The sequence below is a fragment of the Sinocyclocheilus rhinocerous genome, unplaced genomic scaffold (genome assembly GCF_001515625.1).
Source record: "Sinocyclocheilus rhinocerous isolate Xijiao unplaced genomic scaffold, SAMN03320098_v1.1 scaffold1342, whole genome shotgun sequence".
Taxonomy (NCBI): Eukaryota; Metazoa; Chordata; class Actinopteri; order Cypriniformes; family Cyprinidae; genus Sinocyclocheilus; species Sinocyclocheilus rhinocerous.
Genome location: NW_015640094.1, coordinates 150,398 through 157,409, shown reverse-complemented (window position 1 = coordinate 157,409; position 7,012 = coordinate 150,398). Strand labels below are relative to the sequence as shown.

The window sequence follows — 7,012 nt, the reverse complement described above, 5'->3', positions numbered from 1 at the left end:
AATGAATCTTTGCAAATCGCCTTTCCTAATAATGTGCTAGTTATTAGCAAGTTTCACGATGAAACTAAAGTAAACAGTCTCTCTGAGAGCAGCTCGGAAGAGAGGGGCGGGGTCAGCAGAGCTCATTAACATTTAAAGGAAAATGCTACAAAAACGGCTTGATCTGAAAATTGCCATTTTTGACAGGGTAAAAAAGGTGTTTTTTTTACACTACCATTGAGAAATTTTAACCAAACTATGTTACAGACTTTTCATTAAGACCCTAAAGTATCATATCAACTTGTGGAAAATGGGCATCATATGACCCCTTTAAAGCATCCTAGGTGCACATGACTTTCTTCTTTCAGACGAATCCAATCGGAGTTATATTAAAAATTATCCTTGCTTTCTAAACTTTATAATGGCAGTAGGTGTTTCTGTTCAACAGTCCAAAAGTAGTCAAATAAAGTGCATTCATCCATAATAAAACATGTCTCACATGGCTCCGGGGGTTGAATAAAGGCCTTCTGTAGCGAATCGATGTATTTTTGTAAGAAAAATATCCATATTTAAAATGTTATAAACACTTTCTCTCACTTCCACTATCTGTCTTTTTTTTTTTTATTAAATGCTTGAAAAAACAATAACAATTGTCATCATTGTCAAATCATAACAATACATCAAGAGTCCAGGGTCATTCAGTCTTTCAGTCCAGAGGAAGTGCCAAGTCCTTTAGTAAAGCCATTGTTCTTATTGCTTTCAAGTTCACTCAATAGATTCAAAATACAATTTCATTTCAAGTTTGAATCTTAAAAAAAAGAGGTTTGCATTTAGAAAATTTACATTTATGAATATGATATTTAGCTAACAGGAAAATAAGGTTCATGAAATAAGTATCACCTTTTCTTTCACATTCATGAAAGCCAAAAATTACATTTCTATAAGTCAACTCAAAATTAGGATTCACATAACATTTGATAAAATCAAGAATATCACACCAGAATGATGTTGTGTAGGAGCAATTCCAGAATAAATGTAAAGAAGTTTCAGGGTTTTCTAAACAGAAAGAACAGTTGGTATTAATATCATTCTTAAGTCTTTTAAAAGAGCACTTATCCGGGTAAATTCTATGAATCAACTTAAATGTAATTTCTCTCATTTTGTTAGTAATTCAATATTTGTGAAGTAATGACCAAACTTTCTTCTAGGGAATATCAGAAACCATTCCAATAAGAGATTACATAAGGCACAGAAATAGACTCCATCTGAAACAAAACTCTGATTTTCTTACTGTTTTTTTTATTTAGATGACGAAAGGCACTGTTTTCCTACAAATGTTTTACAATGATCCACTGAGTGACAGGAGATTGGAAAAGAAAGACCTCTAAAAAGCATGAGAACTCTATGTGGCACTGCATCAGCAACAATTGTAAACTCTTTCGGACTAACAGGAATTCCATGCTTAACTAAAAACTCAGAGTAATTACAGATTGAACCATTTTGATTTGAAGTTGAGACACAAAAATAATACCATTTTTAAACCAATTTTCAAAAAAAAAAAAAAGAGATTTGTGTTTATACAGTAGATTCTTATTATTCCAGATTAGATAAGAGTGAGGTGTAAAATTGTGTTTAAAAATAAGGGACCAAGCTAATAACATCTGCCTATGAAAAAGAGATAATTTGATAGGGATTTTCATGATGTTATAGTTACAGATTAATAAGAAACTTAAACCACCTAGTTTGGAAAAGACAACATTAGGGATCAGATTCCATATAGATGAGGGCTTATTGATACAGTTTTTTTTATCCAATTTATTTTAAAGGTGTTGTTTAAAGTAGTGAAGTCAAGAAAGTTTAAACCCCCTTTCTCAATGGTGTTCATAAGTACAGATTTTCTAATAAAATGAGTTTTATTCTTCCAAAACAAAGTTGAGCAGCATTGTATCAATTCTTTTTAAGAATGGCAGTGTCAACATTTAAAGAGAGAGCAGCATATGTTAACCTTGACAAACAAAAATGTTAACCTTGATTCTTCCCTTCAATGAGAGATCACACTGGAGCCACATATTCAGTTTTTTCTGAGTACTCTCAATTAATGGATTAAAATTTAAGGAGCATCTCTCTAATTCATTTTTTTGTTATAATAACACCTAAATAAGATACCTGATCTTTGATTTGAATATTACAAATTTCTGACAAATTACATTCTTTGATGGACAACAGTTCACACTTTGAGTGGTTCAAGAACAGGCCTGATGCTTTGGAGAATTGTTGGATATACTTTAGTGCTACTAGAGGAACTTGGTTAGCATCTTGCAAAAAAAGTGTGGTGTCATCAGCCAGTTGACTGATGAGTATCAGCAATAGAGATACCATGAAGACCACTATTAGAAATATAAGAAGCGAATATCTGGGAAATTAGTAAAAATAAATAAGGGGATAATGGACACCCTTGTCTAATACCACGTGACAAGTAAAATCTAGGAGAAGTACCATATTTTAATTGAATTGTGCTACTACAGCTGTAATATAGTTTTTACTGCCTAACAAAAATATTCACCAAAACCAAAATTTTCCACTGATTTAAATATAAATTTACGTTCAACTGAATCAAAAGTTTTATAAAAATCCAGGAAAAGAATAAAACTATTATGTTCCAGCAAATCACTATAATCCAATGAGTCTAAAACTAATCTAATATTATTCATTATATAACGGTCCCTCTTCCGCTATCTGTCATACGAGCAAGCCGTTCCAGCGGATGACGTAGGACGTACGCGTCACGCACGCGGCGGTGATTAGTGACGAACGCGGAAGCGTGGAGGAGAGACAGTCACAAATTAGAAGCACAAAATGAGGATTTGTTAAAAAAAAAACTCCTGTAAACAAACTCACGAGACTAGTATTTCTCAGAGGCGCGCGCGCACGCGATGCATACGTCCTACGTCATCCGCCGGAACGGCTTGCTCGTATGACAGTCAGCGGAAGTGAGAGAAAAGTGTTTATAACATTTTAAATATGGATATTTTTCTTAGAAAAAAAGAAACGATTCGCTACAGGAGGCCTTTATTCACCTCCCAGAGCTGTGTGAGGCACGTTTTATTATGGATGGATGTGCATTATTTGACTTCTTTTGGACTGTTGAACAGAAACACCAATCTACTGCAATGATAACGCTTGAGGGAGCCAGGATCATTTTTAATATAACTCCGATTGGATTTGTCTGAAAGAAGAAAGTCATATACACCTAGGATGCCTTGATGGTTAGTAAAACATGGGCTAATTTTCATTTTTGGGTGAACTAACCCTTTAAAAACACTTTCATACCTTCTAGTTTAATTTGTCCACTAATAATGTCCAGCAGTGAGTATGTGGGAATTGTCATGTTTCATTCTTTTTTTTTTTGGTAGTGTGAATTTGACAAAATTGCGGTTTTGTTGGAAATAATGGACAATGAAAAGGGTTATTTACCTTGATTTTTCTTTGTATCCTTCACAGATCATTTCATCTGAAGATATGCACTCCATGGACAAAGATTGGATGAACAGTCATGAACACACATTCCCCAACTTCTGAAAAAAATAAAATGCCATTTTATTAGGAGGAAATTTTTTGGCTGTGATAGAAATGTGTGACTGAGAGACTGTCATTGTTTGTTTAAAAAATTATAGAAATAACAGTTGATATTGATATGGTTCATGTTTATGTTGCTTTATTTAGATCAGTGGTCGCCAACCGTCGATCGCGATGGACTGGTAGATTTTTATCACTGTCCCAGTAGATCCCGAAAAAAACAGTAAAATAAGTACAAAAATGCATTACATTTCTGGGGTTATATTAATGTATCACTGAAGGGAACTGTCTTGAGAAAAGTTTAGTCAATAGGTAGATCTTGTCTTTCATAAAGGCCGAGGTCAGGGATCTTGGGCCTAAAAAGGTTGGTGACCACTGATTTAGATCATTGTTTTAATAATGAAGTCTTATAATCTTATAATGAATTGTCATATTTTTAAGATTTAAAATCTAGATCTGAAAAAAAGTAAAGCAAATTCCACACATAAAATGCATAAAATTAGCAATATGTATGAATGCATATATGACAAGTCTAAGAAATCAAGAGTTATTTTGGTATATTTTGGAGATAATATTCTAGTTTTTAATATTTTATAATTTGCCATTTTCATTTTACTTTTAAAGTTTTAGTAGTTTTGTCAGCAGCATGTTGTGGATGTATTGGCAGTAGCCAGTCTCGGTACTTGCTCAGCAGGTACTTGCCCGCAGCAGCAGCGTAGCAGATCTATTCCGCCAAGACCAAATACATTAACATTGTCATGTACATTACCATGCCAATCCCTCCAAGAGTGGTCATGACAGAAATATATATGTATGTGTGTTTGTGTGTGTGTGTGTGTGTGTGTGTCTAGTTTTTATAATTTATATTTCAGTTTTATTTTGATACATCAAGTTTTACATATTTTTTTTTTACAATGTAGCTGAAATAAAATGTTTTTCGTTTGTTTCTTTGAGTTTTTCCAGTTGACATTCTTTATTTTTTTTCAAGTAACAAAAGTTGTTTTATGGTTTTAGTTTTAAACCTTTTAGAAAACAATGTGTAAAGAAAAATATTGTTGTCATTTTGAATAGAAAATGACCCTATACACTTGTTTATGCTTTGAGAGAAATGAGTGGCCACCCCTTTGTGAATTCTCCAGAGTTTGGTGTGTGTAAGTGAGCGGCATAGGACATAAAACCTTTAGATTCACCCCCGTACTTGCTGCTCACTGATCTGAAATTTAGGCATGAGTAAGAGTAATGTGGCAGATATCGAACCCACTCAACCGTCTCCACAGCGGTGCTATCATCCATCCGCTCGCATCAGCCCAATCATGACTGGAGGAGGAGAGAGATATTTGCAGAAGCACAAGACGAGGACACCTGTGTCCTGCTCCCACCAACACAGCAGCCATCAACATGTGCTATCAAATCACGACTGCCAGCAGAACCGTATCAATAACACAATCAATAAAGCCAAATGAATTCCACCAGGTTCCCTCAATTTGATTTGTTTTCTCAAATACATGCACTGTGCAAAAAGTCTAATTGATAAATCAGTTCGATTGCTTTCTCTTGTTGGGTAACAAAATCTTTAACAGGGTATTTTCAGAGGACAATCTGAGTGGCGTTTTCCATGCAAAACACACTAGTGGTTGCTAGGGTGCTACAATGCAGTTGCTAAAGTATTTAAACTGTTTTCAGTTAAGGTGTTGATATACTAAGGTGACCAAATTTCTGAAATGGAAACCAGGGACATCTACTAATTTAGTGGTAAAAATGTAATTGAAATCTCACTAAGGGGGACAACACAATACTTGTTTTGTAGGATAATTAATAATGATCAAACCCTAAGAGATTTAAATAAGCTACAGTTTACTAGACATCACTCTGTGAAAAACAGTAGCCTAAATAGTAAGCATTGTCAATAGCAAACAGTATTTTAACAAAAGTATGACTTATAAAAAAAATAAAATGCAACAAACTGTATCGTTGTATTATATTTTAACATTTTCTAACTGTATTTAACGTTTTCATCTTTCTTACTTCTTATTTCACAAACTAAATATAGGCTAACGTTACTGCATACAGTAGCCTATAGTAACATCTTCAAATGTTATGTTTGTGCTTTTGAAAATAAAGGAAATGTAAGCTTATTTTGATTTTTTGCTTTAGTTGGTTATTTTTGTACTTTCAAAGGTGGTACAGTTAAGAAAGATGTAAGTTATGACAATTGACTTGTGATCACCCTTACGAAAAAGAAGTTTATTCAAGTGTGCTATTAGTATACTTCTTTTAAATAAAAAAATAGGAAAGTATACTTTTAGTCTTCTCAGAAGAGTACTTCTCAGAAATGGGCTTTATGTACTTCTCAGAAATATACTTAAAATGACATTTAAGTATACTTGACTTATAGCCTACTTAGAAAAAGTCTAAATATATTTGAGCTATACTTGTGTTCCTAGAATCCGTGTTTTCATTGTTATAGGGGTTTTCATTGTTATTGATTGTCGTGCCTTTTTGCACTGTATTTGCGGACTGTTTTGAACGTGCTGTAAAAGTTACATTTCCGAGTATAGAATACTAAAAACCTACTGTCCCCCAAAAATGGTGAGGCCTGGGCTGCGTTCAGCCCCGACAAAACAGTGCAAAACGTTTGAGCGCCGGAGGCTTGAATGTGCGAGACTTCCGGTGTCTGTATCGAAAAATACTGGTTGTGCTTTTTTTAAGATCCCCTTTAAAAGATTTATTCATTTATTTATTACTATATATGCTTTTATAGTGTGTATTTATTTATTTGCCTTTTTAATTTCAGTTTTTATTATCCTATTATTAATCGCTTTATTTTGGGTTAAATTTGGGATTTCTTTACCCTGGCAATTATCTTTGTTCTTTTCTGATGCTCTCTTATGTTGTATTTGTATTTGTTAATTAATTGGTTAATTTAAAAAAAAAGATACTTCCGGTGTCATCTGCTTCCAGTTTTTTTATTGTACAAAACAGTCCGTTATGCTGCTTGATATTGGAAACAGGTAGCCTATTTCTTATCATATTTATTGTTGTAATTATAAATACACTGGTTTGCAGCGCAAGTACTTTTAACATTTACTGCACTTTGTTATTGTAGTTCAGGGCTAGTCAACTCCGGTCCTGGAGGGCCAGTGATCTGCATAGTTTACTTCCAACACTTATTCAACACACCTGTTCATCATTTGTAAATAGGCTAGTCCTGAATTATACCCTGCGTTCCATTCGGAAAGGCTCATCCTTATGCCCTAATCCCTTCAAAGGGTTTACCCTCCGGAGTGAGAGCTTCGAAGGGTTGAAGGGTGTACGGGACCAAACATTGAAGTGGCCAGTTTTGAGCACTTCGGTTTGGAACGACCCTTCAATATGGCGGCTATGATTGTTTTCACTCCGAAGTGCCCTTCGGAGGGCGATATATCCCGTTTGGAACGCACCGATAGCTTGATCAGGT

At 34.3% G+C, this 7,012-nt stretch overlaps 1 long non-coding RNA gene across 1 annotated transcript in view; it reads left to right on the top strand.

The window, feature by feature from the left end:
* Positions 1–3,604, top strand: part of LOC107752519 (uncharacterized) — a 19,232-nt gene extending 15,628 nt beyond the window's left edge. The window contains exon 3 of the long non-coding RNA XR_001641364.1: positions 3,481–3,604. This is a non-coding gene — a long non-coding RNA (uncharacterized LOC107752519). The remainder of the gene's footprint in view (positions 1–3,480) is intronic.
* The last annotated feature ends 3,408 nt before the right edge of the window (positions 3,605–7,012 follow it).